The sequence below is a fragment of the Leucopleurus acutus genome (genome assembly GCF_964270905.1).
Source record: "Leucopleurus acutus genome assembly, chromosome: 2".
In the NCBI taxonomy this organism is placed as follows: Eukaryota; Metazoa; Chordata; class Mammalia; order Artiodactyla; family Delphinidae; genus Leucopleurus; species Leucopleurus acutus.
Window position 1 is genome coordinate 182965130 of NC_139143.1, and position 18649 is coordinate 182983778.

The window sequence follows — 18649 nt, forward strand, 5'->3', positions numbered from 1 at the left end:
CAACATCACAATAGAATGAGGATGTACCTGCAACAGGGAGATGAACTGAAAGATTATGTGTGGAAGCGTCAGTTCCCACCCACTCCCAACTACAAACACCCTGCAGCTAGGCCTTAGGTGATCAGACCAAAAAACAAAAGCCAAAACTATATCCAATGAAACAAACAAGAAGTGGACGTGTTGCTGTCAAAGGAATGAATTTAACTCTCTGAAGAGAGTAAGTTCATCTGACATGGATGTTGTCACCCTAAAGCAAAACTGCAGAAATTCTGGCATCTGGGGGGACTCTGGCATAATGGTTGGCCCCACCTGTTCGCCATAGAGCAAAGCCTGCCACCCACATATCCATAGTTCCCCATCTGCTTTTTCACCTCCTTATTCTTCAACATAAGCAGACCAACAAGGGTTTCCTGACATTGAAGGACAGCCTGAAACATGAAAGAGACACACACAGAACAAAACAATATGGCCCTAGGGGAAACATTTTAGGAGCAGAAGATGACATACAAAAAAAAACCCCAAAAAGCCAGAGATTCCAGATTATATTTTTTCCATAAAACAAGAAAAGGTACTGTGACAAAGGGACAATCGAGAATAAGGAAAAGCTCTTGGAAATTAAAACTGTTATTGCCAAAATATAAATTTAATATAGTGGCTAGATTTTGAAGGTATCTCCTATCAAGTAAAACAAAAAGTCAAGGAAAAGATGAGGGAAAATGTAAGCAACACAGAGAATATGCCAAAAGTCACAGAGAAAGAGAAGAGGGATGATGAGAGAAGCAAAGATGAAGAAAATCATCAAAGAATAATGCAAGTCCACATCACAGAATTGAAAGTTATAAAGTCTTAGGTTTAAAGGGGTCCTTACAATAAATGGCAGTAATAGTAACAATAGCCAAAGGTTATTGAGAACAACTACATACCAGGCACCACTTTTAAAAGTTTTAAATTCAGTGACTTATTTTGTCCTCTGAATAAATCTAAGCAGTAACTACTATTTTCATCCCCATTTTACAGCTGAGAAAATAGAGGCACTGACTGGTTAAGAAACTTACTCAAGCTGGTAAATACAACAACTGGGACTTAAATTCAGGCTTGCATGATCCATAATCTACATTCTTAACTATTATACTATACAATCGAAAACATCCTCACTCAGACAAATCATTTGTAAATTTAAGCAGACTAAAGATGAGGAAAATATCCTAAGATCTTCTGGTGGAAAAAAAAATTAAAGGTTACCAAAAAAAGAATGAAAATCAGACTGGTATTAAATCACTCTCACCATCCTATAATGTTAGAAGACCATGGAGCAGTGATTTCCAAGATATGAGAAACAAATAATTTCAACCTAAAATTCCATACTCAGGCAAATTAACAATAGACTCTGAGGACAAAATAAAGATATTTTTGGACCCACAAGGGTTTTAGAAAATTTAGTTCAACATCCTCTTTCTTTAAAAGTTATTGATTTCTCTAGTAAAAGATGACTAAAATTAGAAAGAAAAATACATGGGATTCAGGAGGAGTGACTACACCCAGAGGAATGTTAAAGGAAAGTCATGATCCCATTATGAAGAACAATATGAAGGTTCCTTAAAAAACTAAAAATAAAGTTACCATATGAGCCAGCAATCCCACTCCTGGGCATATATCTGAAGAAAATCATAATTCAAAAAGATACATGCACCCCAGTGTTCAAAGCAGCACTATTTTACAATATCCAAGACATGGAAGCAAACTAAATGTCCATCAACAGATGAATGGATAAAAAAAGATGTGATATATATATGTGTGTGTGTGTGTATATATATACATATACACACACACACACACACACACACACATATATATATATATATATATATATGGGCAGTGGAATATTACTCAGCCATAAAAAAGAATGAAATAATGCCATTTGCAGCAATACAGATGGACCTAAAGATTATCACACTAAGCGAAGTAAGCTAGACAAAGATCATATGATATCACTTATAAGTGTAATCTAGAAAAAATGATACAAATGAACCTATATATAAAACAGAAATAGACCCACAGACATAGAAAACAAAGTTATGGTTACCAAAGGGGAAAGGGGGTGAGGGATAAATTAGGAGTTTGGGATTAACATATACACACTACTATATATAAAATAGATGATCAACAAGGACCTACTGTTTAGCATAGAGAACTATTCTCAATATTTTGTAATAACCTATAAGGGAAAAGAATCTGAAAAATAATATATATATATAACACAACATATATGTTATATATATGTATAACTGAATTACTTTGCTCTACACCTGAAACTAACAGAACACTGTAAATCAACCATACTTCAAAAAAAAAAAAGTCATGATCATCAAGGTGACCCAGAGAGATTTGAGCAAAAAAGCAGGAAAAAAAAGAGGTCCTCAGGAGAATCATATCCAGAAATAAAGATGAATCATGAGATTTGGTACTTTGAGAAGTAGAAAAATGTTAAGGATAAGATAAAGTCAGACAATTTTTTAAAAGACAACTAGTAATTGCAAAGGGCTACGAAAGACAATGTAAATGAGATAAACTATTTGTTATGTTGTAAAGCTATAAATAAGCAGAGTTAATTATGTTTATAGAGAAAGTTTTTGACTGTAAAAGTAAAAACAAAATCAAGAGAACATTGTAAAGCAAGAGAACACTGAAGTTAGGAGGATCACAAGTGATGTAGGGAAGGTAATAACCTTAAGGTAATAATTTTATCTTACAAGAGATATGGTCTGGAATTGATTTAAAAAGATGTACAGACACGTCCCGAGCTGAGGTGTTGGCTCAGCCATTTCACAAGGAACTCTGGTCTGAAGGGCCGGGGGCAAGGCCTCTGCACAGGAGCCACTCTGAGCAAGTGAAACAGACTAAGCACAAAGGGAAAAAAGGTGGATGGGCTAGGCCTGAAGTGAGATTGCCAGATTTATGTCCTTTCCAGATGAAATGTGGATCCTCTAGCAACAAGAGGTGTGAAGAGAGAGGACCTTCAAGATGACAGAGGAGAAAGACGTGGAGATCACCCTCCTACCCACAAATACATCAAAGATACATCTATATGTGGAACAACTCCTACAGAAAACCTACTGAACGCTGGCAGAAGACCTCAGACTTCCCAAAAGCCATGTGGCTGACAGGGTCCTGGTGCTGCGGCTGGCTGTCAGGCCTGAGCCTGTGAGGTGGGAGAGCTGAGTTGGGGATACTGGACCACCAGAGACCTCCCAGCCACACATAATATCAATTGGTGAGAGCTCTCCCAGAGATCTCCATCTCAATGCTAAGACCCAGCTCCACTCAATGACCAGCAAGCTCCAGTGCTGGACACCCCATGCCAAAAAACTAGCAAGACAGGAACACAACCCACCCATTAGTAGAGAGGCTGACTAAAATCATAGTAAGTTCACAGACACCCCAAAACACACCACTGGACACAGTCCTGCCCACCACAAAGAAAAGATCCAGCCTCATCAACCAGAACACAGGCACCAGTCCCCTCCACCAGGAAGCATACACAACCCACTGAACCAACTTTACCCACTGGGGGAGACATCGAAAACAATGGGAAATATGAACCTGCAGCCAGCGAAAAGTAGATCTCAAACACAGTAACTTAAGAAAAATGAGAAGACAGAGAAATACGCGGCAGATGAAGGAGCAAGGTAAAAACCCACCAGAACAAACAAATGAAGAGGAAAGAGGCAAACTACCTGAAAAAGAATTCAGAGTAATGATAGTAAAGATGATCCAAAATCTTGGAAATAGAATGGAGAAAATACAAGAAACATTTAATAAGGACCTAAAAGAACTAAAGAGCAAACAAACAATGATGAACAACACAATAACCGATATTTAAAATTCTCTAGAAGGAATCAATAGCAGAATAACTGAGGCAGAAGAACGGATAAGTGACCTGGAAGATAAATAACGGATATAACTACTGCAGAGAAGAGTAAAGAAAAAAGAATGAAAAGAATCGAGGACAGTTTCAGAGACATCTGAGACAACATTAAATGCACCAATATTCGAATTATAGGGGGCCCAGAAGAAGAGAAAAAAAGGGACTGAGAAAATATTTGAATAGGTTATAGTTGAAAACTTCCCTAATATGGGAAACGAAATAGTCAAGACCAGGAAGCACAGAGAGTCCCATACAGGATAAATCCAAGGAGAAACACACCAAGACCCATCTTAATCAAACTATCAAAAATTAAATACAAATAAAAAATATTGAAAGCAGCAAGGGAAAAGCAACAAATAACATACAAGGGAATCAGCATAAGGTTAACAGCTGAACTTTCAGCAGAAACTCTGCAAGCCAGAAGGGAGTGTCAGGATATATTTAAAGTGATAAAAGGGAAAAACCTACAACCAAGATTACTCTACCAAGCTAAGATCTCATTCAGATTCAACAGAGAAATTAAAACCTTTACAGATAAGCAAAAGCTAAGAGAATTCAGCAACACCAAACCAGCTTTACAACAAATGCTAAAAGAACTTCTCTACGCAGGAAACACAAGAGAAGAAAAAGACCTACAATAACAAACACAAAACAATTAAGAAAATGGTAATAGGAACATACATATTGATAATTACCTTAAATGTAAATGGGTTAAATGCTCCCACCAAATGACATAGACTGGCTGAATGGATACAAAAATAAGACTCGTATATATGCTGTCTACAAGAGACCCACTTTAGACCTAGGGACCCATACAGACTGAAATTGAGAGAATGGAAAGAGATATTCCATGCAAATGGAAATCAAAAGAAACCTGGAGTAGCAATTCTAATATCAGATAAAATAGACTTTAAATTAAAGACTATTACAAGAGACAAAGAAGGACACTACATAATGATCAAGGGATCAATTCAAGAAGAAGATACAACAATTATAAATATCTATACACCCAAAAAAGGATCACCTCAATACATAAGGAAAATGCTAACAGCCATAAATTGACAGTAAAACAATAATAGTATAGGACTTTAACACCCCACATTCTCCAATGGACAGATCAACCAAAATGAAAATAAGGAAATATAAGCTTTAAATGACACATTAAACAAGATGGATTTAATTGATATTTTTAGGATATTCCATCCAAAAACAGCAGAATACACTTCCTTCTCAAACTCTCACAGAACATTCTACAGGATAGATCATATCTTGGGTCACAAATCAAGCCTTGGTAAACTTAAGAAAATGTAAATTGTATCAAGTATCTTTTCTGACCAATGCTATAAGGCTAGATATCAATTACAGGAAAAAAACTGTAAAAAATACAAACATATGGAGGCTAAATAATATGCTACTGAACAACCAAGAGATCACTGAAAAATTGAAAGAGGAAATCAAAAACTACCTAGAAACAAATGACAATGAAAACACAATGACCCAAAAGATTCGGGATGCAGCAAAAGCAGTTCTAAGAGGGAAGTTTATAGCAATACAATCCTACCTCAAGAAACAAGAAAAATCTCAATAAACAACGTAACTTTACACTGAAAACAATTAGAGAAAGAAGAACAACAAAAAAAACCCCAAATTAGCAGAAGTAAAGAAATCATAAAGATCAGATCGGAAATAAATGAAAAAGAAATGAGGGAAATGATAGCAAAGATCAATAAAACTAACAGCTGGTTCTTTGAGAAGATAAACAAAATTGATAAACCATTAGACAGACTCATCAGGAAAAAAGGCGAGAAGACTCAAATCAACAGAATTAGAAATGAAAATGGAAAAGTAACAATTGGCACTGAGAAATACAAAGGATCATGAGAGATTACTACAAGCAACCAACTGCCAATAAAATGGACAACCTGGAAAAAATGGACAAATTCTTAGAAAAGCAAAACCTTCCAAGACGGAACCAGGAAGAAATAGAAAATATAAACAGACCAATCATTAGCACTGAAACTGAGACTGTGATTAAAAATCTTCCAAAAAACAAAAGGCCAGGAACAGATGGCTTCAAAGGCGAATTCTTTCAAATATTTAGAGAAGAGCTAACACCTATTCTTCTCAAACTGTTCCAAAATATAGCACCAGAGGAACACTCCCAAATGGACTCTATGAGGCCACCATCACCTGATACCAAAACCAGGCAAAGATGTCACAAAAAAAGAAAACTACAGGCCAATATCACTGATGAACATAGATGCAAAAATCCTCAACAAAATACTAGTAAACAGAATCCAACAGCACATTAAAAAGATCATACACCATGATCAAGTGGGCTTTATTCCAGGAATGCAAGGATTCTTCAATATATGCAAATCAGTCAACGTGATACACAATAATGACAAATTGAAGGAGAAAAACCATATGATAATTTCAATAGATGCAGAAAAAGCTTTTCACAAAATTCAACACCCATTTATGATAAAAACTGTCCAGAAAGTAGGCATAGAGGGAACTTACCTCAATATAATAAAGGTCATATATGACAAACCCACAGCCAATATCATTCTCAATAGTGAAAAACTGAAAGCATTTCCACTAAGATCCAAAACAAGACAAGGTTGCCCACTCTCACCACTATTATTCAACATAGTATTGGAAGTTTGAGCAAAAGAAATTAGAGAAGATAAAGAAATAAAAGGAACCCAAATCAGAAGAGAAGTAAAACTGTCACTGTTTGCAGATGACATGATACTATAGAGAATCCTAAAGTCACTACCAGAAAACTACTAGAGCTAATCAATGAATTTGGTGAAGTAGCAAGATACAAAATTAACACACAGAAATCTCTTGCATTCCTATACACTAATGATGAAAAATCTGAAAGAGATATTAAGGAAACACTCCCACTTACCACTGCAACAAAAAGGAAAAAATACCTAGGAATAAACTTACCTAAGGAGACAAAAGACCTGTATGCAGAAAACTATAAGACACTGATGAAAGAAATTAAAGATGATGCAAACAGATGGAGAGATATACCATGTTTTTGGATTGAAAGAATCAACATTGTGAAAATGACTATACTACCCAAAGCAATCTGCAGATTCAATGCAATCCCTATCAAATTACCAATGGCAATTTTCACAGAACTAGAAAAAACATTTTCACGATTTGTATGGAAACACAAAAGACCCCGAATAGGTAAAGCAATCTTGAGAAAGAAAAACGGAGCTGGAGGAATCAGACTTCCTGATTTCAGACTATACTACAAAGCTATACTAAGTAAGACAGTATGGTACTGACACAGAAACAGAAATATAGATCAGTGGAACAGGATAGAAAGCCCAGAGATAAAGCCACGGACATATGGTTACCTTATGTTTGATACAGGAGGCAAGAATATACAGTGGAGAAAGGACAGCCTCTCAATAAGCGGTGCTGGGAAAACTGGACAGCTACATGTAAATGAATGAAATTAGAACACTCCCTAACACCATACACAAAAATAAACTCAAAATGGATTAAAGACCTAAATGTAAGGCCAGACACTATAAAACTCTTAGAGGAAAACATAGGCAGAACACTCTATGACATTAATCACACCAAGATCCTTTTGGACCCACCTCCTAGAGAAATGGAAATAAAAGCAAAACTAAACAAGTGGGACCTAATGAAACTTCAAAGCTTTTGCACAACAAAGCAAACCATAAATAAGATGAAAAGAAAATCCTCAGAATGGGAGAAAATATTTGCAAATGAAGCAATGGACAAAGGATTAAACTCCAAAATATACAAGCAGTTCATGCAGCTCAATATCAAAAAATCAAACAAACCAATCCAAAAATGGGCAGAAGAACTAAATAGACATTTCTCCAAAGAAGATATACAGATTGCCAACAAACATATGAAAGGATGCTCAATATCACTAATCATTAAAGAAATGCAAATCAAAACTACAATGAGGTATCTCCTCACACCGGTCATAATGGCCATCATCAAAAAGTCTACAAACAATAAATGCTGGAGAGGGTGTGGAGAACACAGAACCCTCTTGCACTGTTGGTGAGAATGTACATGATACAACCACTATGGATAACAGTATGGGAGTTCCTTAAAAAACTAAAAATAGAACTACCATATGACCCAGCAATCCCACTATTGGGCATACACCCTGAGAAATCCACAACTCAAAAAGATACATGTACCACAATGTTCACTGCAGCACTATTTGCAATAGCCAGGACATGGAAGCAAACTAAGCGTCCATTGTCAGATGAATGCTTAAAGAAGATGTGGCACATATATACAATGGAATATTACTCAGCCATAGAAAGAAACAAAATTGAGTTATTTGTAGTGAGGTGGATGGACCTGGCATCTGCCATACAGAGTGAAGTAAGTCAGAAAGAGAAAAACAAATACCATATGCTAACATGTAAATATGGAATCTTAAGAAAAAAAAAATTGTTCTGAAAAATCTAGGGGCAGGACAGGAATAAAGATGCAGACATACAGAGTGGACTGATGAACATCAATGCAAAAGTCCTCAACAAAATACTGGAAAACAGAATCCAACAACACATTAAAAAGATCATACACCATGATCAAGTGGGCTTAATCCCAGGAATGTAAGGATTCTTCAATATACGCAAATCAATCAATGTGATACACAATATTAGCAAATTGAAGGATAAAAACCACATGATCATCTCAATAGATGCAAAAAAAGGTTTTGACAAAATTCAACACCCATTTATGATAAAAACTCTCCAGAAAGTGGGCATAGAGGGAACCTACCTCAACATAATAAAACCCATATATGACAAACCCACAGCCAACATCATTCTCAACGGTGAAACACTGAAAGCATTTCCTCTAAGATCAGGAACAAGACAAGGTTGCCCACTGTCACCACTATTATTCAACACAGTTTTGGAAGTCTTAGCCACAGCAATCTGTGAAGAAAAAGAAACAAAAGGAATCCAAATTGGAAAAGAGGTAAAACTGTCACTGCTTGCAGATGACGTGATACTATACATAGAAAATCCTAAAGATGCCACCAGAAAACCACTAGAGCTAATCCATGAATTTGGTAAAGTAGCAGGATACAAAATTAATGCACAGAAATCTCTTGGATTCCTATACACGAACAATGAAAAATCTGAAAAAGAAATTAGGGAACCACTCCCATTTACTATTGCAACACAAAGAAAAAAATACCTAGGAATAAACCTACCTAAGGTGGCAAAAGACCCATACGCAGAAAACTATAAGACACTTATGAAAGAAATTAAAGATGATACAAACAGATGGAGAGATATACCATGTTCTTGGATAGGAAGAATCAACATTGTGAAAATGACTATACTACCAAGAGCAATCTACAGATTCAATGCAATCCCTATCAAATTACCAATGGCATTTTTCACAGAACTAGAAAATTTTTTTTCACAATTTGTATGGAAACACAAAAGACCCCGAATAGGTAAAGCAATCTTGAGAAGGAAAAACGGAGCTGGAGGAATCAGGCTTCCCAACTTCAGACTATACTACAAAGCTACAGCAGTCAACACAGTATGGTACTGGCACAGAAACAGAAATATAGATCAATGGAACAGGATAGAAAGCCCAGAGATAAATCCATGCACATATGGTCACCTTATCTTTGATAAAGGAGGCAAGAATATACAATGCAGAACAGATAACCTCTTCAATAAGTGGTGCTGGGAAAACTGGACAGCTACATGTAAAAGAATGAAATTAGAACACTCCCTAACATCATACACAAAAATAAACTCAAAATGGATTAAAGACCTAAATGTAAGGCCAGACACTATAAAACTCTTAGAGGAAAACATAGGCAGAACACTCTATGACATAAATCACACCAAGATCCTTTTGGACCCATCTCCTAGAGAAATGGAAATAAAAGCAAAACTAAACAAATGGGACCTAATGAAACTTAAAAGCTTTTGCACAGCAAAGCAAACCATAAACAAGTTGAAAAGAGAATCCTCAGAATGGGAGAAAATGTTTGTAAATGAAGCAATGGACAAAGGATTAAACTCCAAAATATACAAGCAGCACATGCAGCTCAATATCTAAAAACCAAACAACCCAATCCAAAAATGAGCAGAAGACCTAAATAGACATTTCTCCAAAGAAGACATACAGGTTGTCAATAAACACATGAAAAGATGCTCAATATCACTAATCATTAAAGAAATGCAAATCAAAACCACAGTGAGGTATCACCTCACACCGGTCAGAATGGCCATCATCAAAAATTCTTCAAACAATAAATGCTGGTGAGGGTGTGGAAAAAAGGGAACCCTCTTGCAGTCTTGGTGAGAATGTAAATGATGCAACCACTATGGAGAACAGTATGGAGGTTCCTTTATAAACTAAAAATTGAACTTCCATATGATCCAGCAATTCCACTACTGCGCATATACCCTGAGAAAACCATTATTCAAAAAGATACATGTACCACAATATTCACTGCAGCACTATTTACAATAGGTGTGACATGGAAGCAACCTAAATGTCCATCAACAGATGAATGGCTAAAGAAGATGTAGCACATATGTACAATGGAATATTACTCAGCCATATAAAGGAATGAAATTGAGTTATTTGTTATGAGGTGGATGGACCTAGAGCCTGTCATACAGAGTGAAGTAAGTCAGAAAGAGAAAAACAAATACCGTATGCTAATGCACATATATGGAATCTATAACAACAGTGTCAGGGCAGGAATAAAGACGCATACGTAGAGAAAGGACTTGAGGACACAGTGGGGGAAGGGGAAGCTGGGATGAAGTGAGAGAGTAGCATTGACATGTATACACTACCAAATGTAAAATGGATGACTAGTGGGGAGCTGCTGCATAGCACAGGGAGATCAGCTTGATGCTTTGTGACAACCTAGAGGGCTAGGATGGGGAGGGTGGGAGGGAGGCTCAAGAGGGAGGGGATATGGGGATATATGTATACATACAGCTGATTCACTTTGTTGTACAGCAGAAAATAACACAATATTGTAAAGCATTTATATTCCAATAAAGATTTTAAAAAAAAAAAGAAGAAGTACAGTTATTCCATGAAGGTAACCAAGATAGGAGCTAAAAGGGACATAACTATTATGTCCATATATCCAGAGTCTCAAGAAAAAGTTACATCTCAGGTACTTTTTCTCTGGAAAGCTCTAGAAGATGTGGTCCACTAAAGTGAAAGGAAGACATGCTATCAAGGAACTAGGGTATCCAATACAGAGCAAAAATCCAAGGGAACTTCTGCGATAATTATAAAGGGAAACCTCAGGACAATGGCTAAGGAGCAGACCCAGAGATCCACCAGTCCCAGTTGACTAGGAGGAAAATGAAAATGAGAGATGACTTGACGTGCTTGAATAAATTTGGAGGAGATTTACAATTACAGATGAGAGCTGGGAGATGAATTGCTGATAGTTACATAACAAAACCAAGGAGAAAATATAAGGCAATTATAAACTCCAGGGAAAATGAAATTTGTGCAAGACAAGAAGTGCAATAGTAACTCGGTTGTTAACAAAATGGATACTGTCCTATTAAGAGAAACCCTGAATAGTTATTTCATTAAAACTCTGATATAATCACATTGGAGGAATTGAGAAAGTGAGGATAAGTTTGTGTATGTGTATGTGGAGAGGCAGGGAAAATGCAAGATCTAAATCTTCACTTTTCACAGTAGAAAATCAAAAATAGATTAAACCAGAAAATAACAAAACCATAGTATAAGTATGTTTATTAGAAATATGGAGGTACATAACTGAAAAAATAGCCCAGAGTTGAAAGTGGTTTTCTAGGAAAGCAGTACTAGAGTAGGTGGAGAAATTTGTAGGAGGATGGTGTTTTTTATTTAAAGAGTCAGAGAATTATCTGACTTTTAAAAATTATATACATGTATCCTAAAGTAAAACCAAAAGTTAGATTAAAATTTTCAAAATTATTATATTTTATGGCTCAAGTAACAATGTTATTTTTACCTAGATATTCTCAATCAGGAACCATTGTTCCAAGCAATGTTCCCTGGCCCTGACAGCAGTCCAGTGTCATTGCCATTGTAGGGGCCAAGCTGAGAGCAGCCTTGGAACCCATGCGGGCCTCATTAGGTGATGTCCCCATAAGCGCTCCATCCCTGAGATAATTACCGTAAACTGTGACTCACACTGATCTCAATTAGACATGCCCTTCCTTTCAGGGGCATAACTGTGTGGTGGCAGTCCAGCCAGAAAAATCAGTGAACACTCGAGAAGAAATGTGGGCCCATCTAACTGAAGGCATGAACACACAGCTCAGAGTGGCTTCCTCTAAAAGCTGAATTATAGAGGCAACTCCTACAATTCAGCACCCTGAGAAAATGTACTTTGTCGAGTCAAGGGGCCACAGGGTGGAGAAGGGATTTCACCATCTTCAATGGGTATGAGAGGTCCTCCAGCTCCAGTGGGCCCATCAGTCTCATGTGATGATGTCCATGAACATGAAGTGAGACAAATATGCAGAAGGTTCTTCCACTCTCTAAAGAGCTAAGAGCAAATGCTGGGGGCTAAAGAGCTTTCAAGCCGAAGTGCTTCCTTCACTCATGAGTCTTGGCAGGGACTCGAGAAATGCACAAACCTGGTACCTGATCCTCCTCCCTGCTCTTGCATGAGTAGCAGCCACCCCACATAGCAGGTAAAAGTGTGTGTGTTGTACACCTTTCAAAATGCATCAAGGCTCTTAGTGCTTGCCCAGTTGTGTGCAATGACACTGACATATTTCCAAAGGCTTTGCTAAGAAGCTCAAGCTCTCCATCTATTTACATTTCCTGTTAGGAACAACCTAGTAGCTAGAGCTAAGACATTTTTAGACTGTGTATTTTATTGGAATTTTAAACACTTCTAACTGTGAATGCATGGGCAGGTATTGAAAATGGTGGTTTTAAAGATTTCAAGCAGACACAGCTGGACATCTCAGTTGAAGGCAGCGTTTTCCTGAATTATATTTTGTGATGGGGACACACTGGGGCCTTAGGTTGAACCTGTAATTCTACCTCCATCTGGTTTTAAGGCAAGCCAAAAAAAAAAAAAAAAAAAAAAAAAAGAAGAAGAAGAAAGAAGAGGAGGAAGAAGAAGAAAACAAAAAGAGGGAGGAGAAAGAGAAGAAAAGGAAGGGAGGAAAGAGACGGAAAGAAATCTTGGTTCTAGAGTAGTTAAATAAACTTATATGGACTTCCCATCAAAAGTGTACCCTTGGGCTTCCCTGGTGGCGCAGTGGTTGAGAGTCCGCCTGCCGATGCAGGGGACACAGGTTCGTGCCCCAGTCCGGGAAGATCCCACATGCCGCGGAGCGGCTGGGCCCGTGAGCCATGGCCGCTGAGCCTGCGCATCCGGAGCCTGTGCTCCGCAATGGGAGAGGCCACAACAGTGAGAGGCCCGCGTACTGCAAAAAAAAAAAAAAAAAGGGTACCCTTTACAACAATAAGAGAACAAAAAATGAAGCAAAAAATCTCCAACCCCCACAAGTACTAACTCTTAACATTTTCACTCACAGCCTCAAACTTAACAGCGTCCAGCAATTTTCCATCATTTCAGTAATGGCCAAGACACTGAAACGTGCAGTGATAACGAACACATGCCATTATCCACGCACAGGTATATAGCCTCACAACCCACAGATTTTTCTCTAGGACTTTAAAAAATTCCCTTCAGCTGCACAGGCTGCCAAAACACGCTTATTTTTCTTCCGATTTCCATTCCGTTTGCCCTAGGCTAAAACTATTGACAGTCCAAAGGAGGATTGGACCCCACTGGGTCTCAAATTATTGAAACCAAATGGTTTCCAGGTCATTTTCCCTCTAACTTCAATTCTCTGAGGCCCACAGGCTGATTTATATGGGGAATCTATTCCAGCATCGTCACTCTCCCTGAGAGCTCAGGCATCACCCCGGAGATCAAAGGAACTGTGGGGCTTTTTTTTGTAAATGAACCCTTTCTTATGTCTTGTTCCATCAGCAAGATACATTTCACCTCCCTAAGAAGCCCTATGGGTCTGACTCTGGGAGACGGTCTGTGCCAACAGGTGGGCTTCGGAGACCTCATGCACACGTGCCTCTCAGGCCACGAAGCCCAAACATACGGCCCCATGAGAGCTGGTGGCTAGGGTTACCTGAGCTATGTAAAGGCTCGTGTAACCACTAGTGGCAAGCCTGGCACTTTCTCCAAGCCACTATTTTTAGTTTTTTAATGATAATCACTTAAACAGCATCATGGAGAAGATCCAAATGCTTCCCCACAATTTCCAGGTTTTCCAGTTCCTTTTCTGGGAATTTTATGGGGAAGTTTAGAAGACTGATCTAGAAACAGCTTGGCAGGAGAATTAAGCGGCCAGAACCACGCCTGAGGTGGAGAGCTATTTGGCAGTGCAGAGATTCTTGGCATCATTCCTCCAGGGCCTTGGGGACCACCCTAGCGGGGCTTGGACATCTGCCCAGAATTGCTGAGCGGAGCCTTGTTCACATGCCACTCATTCTTGGCAGGAAAGATCCTGAAGGCCTCAGTCTGCAAGCATCCTCTCTCCTCCGCTGGCTGCCAAGGATCAGACAGGATGCCTTTCTTCTCAGAGAAGGAGGACACCTTCCCAGCCAATCTCCTATCACCTGGGCAGGTACGAGTTTGAGCTGCTTATCCTTAAAAGGCATTATGAGGAAGGACCCCAAGCAAACCTTCAAAAGAAGCCAGAAACTTCTTTGGAGGATTTACACTGAGCATAAGACCCACAGGTAGAGTGGGTTTAAAGAACTTCTATATAACAAGGAAAATGTGTTAAAATTTTTAAGAAGAGGAATTGGGTTATTTTTCCTTTAAAAGTCAAGGAGAAGGAAGAAAATAGAGGAGAGCAGAAAAGAGGGGACTTCCTCTCCACATATACCAGGACTGTAAATTAATTCTATTATTATCAGAAGGAAATGGAGAGCACACAAACGTTTCCTTGGGGCCTTAAATTAGTGTTTTCATCTTGATATTTAACAGGATCTTCAGTAACAATAATGATTGTTTCACTGTCTATATGCCAGGTCTTAGGCTGGGTGCGTTAGCTATATTACCTAATTTAATCTTCATAACATGTACCTTAGATATTTTATCAAATTTAATCCTCTTATCATCCCAGTTTTACAGATAAGGAAGCTGAGGCCCCAAAAGATTAAACAGTTTGTCCAAAATTACACTTTCTAATTCATGGGGCCATGATTCAAACCCACTTCTGTTTAATTATAAAGCCCCTTCTTATGCTGTAAGTTACTATCCCGTAATTTGCCTTTCTAATGAGAAAAACAGTCAAGTTTCTTTACCTTCCTCTGTGTTAGCTCCTAGAGCAAGTCTCATGTAGAAAACTTACCTGGATGCCCATATGGCATGTCAAGGAGGAAGCTAACCATCCTTCCCCCTACTCAACATGGTGGGCATGCACACACGCACACACACACACACACACACACACGTCTACAATCCTCTCTTCCACCTTCCCACAATTGCTCCACACTTAATCAAAAGACTTCTTGACCATAAGGAACTTTAGAGAACATTTTATCCAATCCTTTCACCTCATGGTTAAGGAAAATTGAGCCCCAAATCGTGGCCGATGCCAACTTGGAATTCAGAATTCCTCTCCTCTAGATGATGTTCTTTATACTACACTCCAACCCCCATGCCCTGGCGGGGCGCTGGGTAGGAGGCAGATATAAAAGGTGATGGACATTGGCCTCTTCTCCAGAGGCTGTCTAGAGGAGAGAACGTATGAGTTTATCAATAACTGAAATATCGGGTCGGTAGAGTGTACTGGGTGCAGCAGGAGTGAGACACAGCAACGGGGCTGAAGCATCAGAGGAGGGAAAGGAGACCTCCAGCTTAGCAACCAGTGAAGTATTCAGCAAAGAGACGGTGTCTGAACCAGACTTGGAAGAACCAGTAAGATGTGAACAGGAGGTGATGGAAAGGACATTGGCATGAAGGCTGAAGACACTGATTTCAAACACACAAAACAAAATAAACAAAAACAATAAAAATCCAATCGGTTTTGCCAGAATGGTGACACATCAGTTATTATCATAACTGTCTTAGTCGCCTCAGGCTGCTGTAACAAATTACCATGGACTGCGTGGCTTAAACAACAAATATTTATTTCTCACAGTTCTGGAAGCTGGGAAGTCTAAGATCAAGGCACTGGCAGATCTGGTGTCTGGTGAGGGCCTCCCTCCTGGCTCGCAGAGGCTGCTTTCTGGTTGTACCTTCACATGGAGGGGAGCAAAGCTCTTGTGTCTCTTCTTACAAGGACACTCGTCCCATTCACGAGGTCTCCACCCTCATGACACAATCATCTAAGGCCCCCCACATCCTAATGCCATCACACTGGGGGTTAGAATTTCAACTTACGAATTTTGGGAAGATGCAAGCATTCAATCCATAACCATAGTAAATAGCTTGGTTTATCACATCAGCCTGCTTTCTCTGGGCTCCTAGGACCTGTTGTCTGTGATGGCCCACTAGGCATGAGGAAGGGGCTGCCATTCTTCTCGGCAGCCCAGGTCATGCAGGCCTGACCTGTGCTCACGGCAGCTGCATGCATAGAGACCCTGACTCCACTGATGTGGGATTGCCCATGCATCTTTTTGCTTTTTTTTTTCAATTGAAGTATAGTTGAATTACAATGTTGTGTTAATTACTGCTGTATAGCAAAGCGACTCAGTTATACATATACATATGTGTGTGTGTGTGTATATATATATATATATACACATTCTTTTTCATATTCTTTTCTGTTATAGTTTATCACGGGATATTGAATGTAGTTCCCTGTGCTATACAGTAGGACCTTGTTTTTTATCCATTCTATATATAATAGTTTGCATCTGCTAACCCCAAACTCCCACTCCTACCCTCTCCCACACCCCTCCCCTTTGGCAACCACCAGTCTATTCTCTATGTCCCTGATTTTGTTTCTGTTTCATAGATAAGCCCATTTGTGTCATATTTTAGATTCCGCATATAAGTGATATCACATAGTATTTGTCTTTGTCTTTCTGACTTAACTTAAGTCAGAAATCTCTAGTTGCACCCACGGTGTTGCAAATTTGCCCATGCATCTTTGAGCCCATCGGACCAGGCAGTTTGTATAATTCTAAATCCTCCTGAACCTATCACATGAAGTGTAAGACTAGATCCACCTTTAACATTAGAAGGAACGTGCCTGCTCTGAATGTGGCAGCATTTGTTAGTATAAGAAACGTGGGGCTGGGGACTTCCCTGGTGGCGCAGTGGATAAGTCGCCATGCTCCCAGTGCAGGGGCTTGGGGTTCGTTCCCTGGTCAGGGAACTAGATCCCACATGCATGCTGCAATTAAGGGTTCGCATGCCACAACTAAGGAGCCCTGGAGCCGCAACTAAGGAGCCCACCTGCTGCAACTAAGACCCAGAGCAACCAAATAAATAAATAAATATTAAAAAAAACACAAAAAGCCATGGGGCTGGGCTCATTCATTCCACTAGTGGGAGTAAAGATGCCTGGAGAAGAAAGAACATGAAGGTGCTCTTTTAAAATTTGAAAAGGGACTAAACATGCCCTGGGTATAGAGGGTGTGAGGGAGAAGCTACTGAGAAATAAGTTTAGACTCTGGGATGAATGCTGTTGCCTTCCCAGTGTCTGCTCCCCTCTTCTTTCCTAACAGAATCCCAACATTGTTCAGATGTCCTCTCTCCCCTTTATAGGAAACACCTCATGGTAGCTCCAGGAGAGGCTGATTAGTCTGAAGGAATCCCCCCTTCCAGTAACTGGTTCCGGAATAGGCATGAGATATAAATGTGCTCAGTGAGACATGAGATAAATTCTGCTGGGGGAAGGGATGCTTCTAGGGCATTTTTCTTACTCTTAAGAGGAAGTCACAGGAAAAGCTCATCTTTCTTCTTCCCTGGATATGGTCATATCTGGATGACTCCTAGATCTGCTTCATCCATTTGGCTACCACCCCGAGGATGACAGGGCAAAGAAATGGAAAGAACCTTGGTCCTTAATGATATCACTGAACCTCTGAATCAACCAGCCCTGAAGCTCACCCTGCCGTGGAACTTCCTGTTAGATGCTATAATACATTTCTATATTACTTAAGTCAGATTCAGGCAGATTTTCTATTGCTTGCAATGCAGACATCTTAACATATAGGATACATGTACACACATAGACACACACACACACAAACACACACAAACACTGCAATATTTATTTAAATCTGGACAAAGCATTTTACATGGAGTATCTCATTTAATCTTTCCAACAATGTTGCAAAACCCATGCTAATATGATCCCCATTTTACAGATGGGGAACCATAGCTTAAAAAAAGTAACTCCCTTGTGCCAAATACATATCTACTATGTGGTACAGCCCAGATACACACCTAAAGCCCTTGAAGAAAGAATTTCCTCATGTTTAGGCCTAACCAAGTTTGGAATGGGCTGCCTGGAGAAGTAAAGATGAAAATGGTTCACATTTGTCAAAGGCTTACCATGCACCAGATACTACTGTCAGGATTTGACACATCTGGACCGATGTGACCCCCACAGTGGTCCTGTGAGACAAGTATTATCATCTACATTTTGCAGGTGAGGAAACCAAGGCACAGAGAGGCTGAGCAACTTGCCCAAAGAC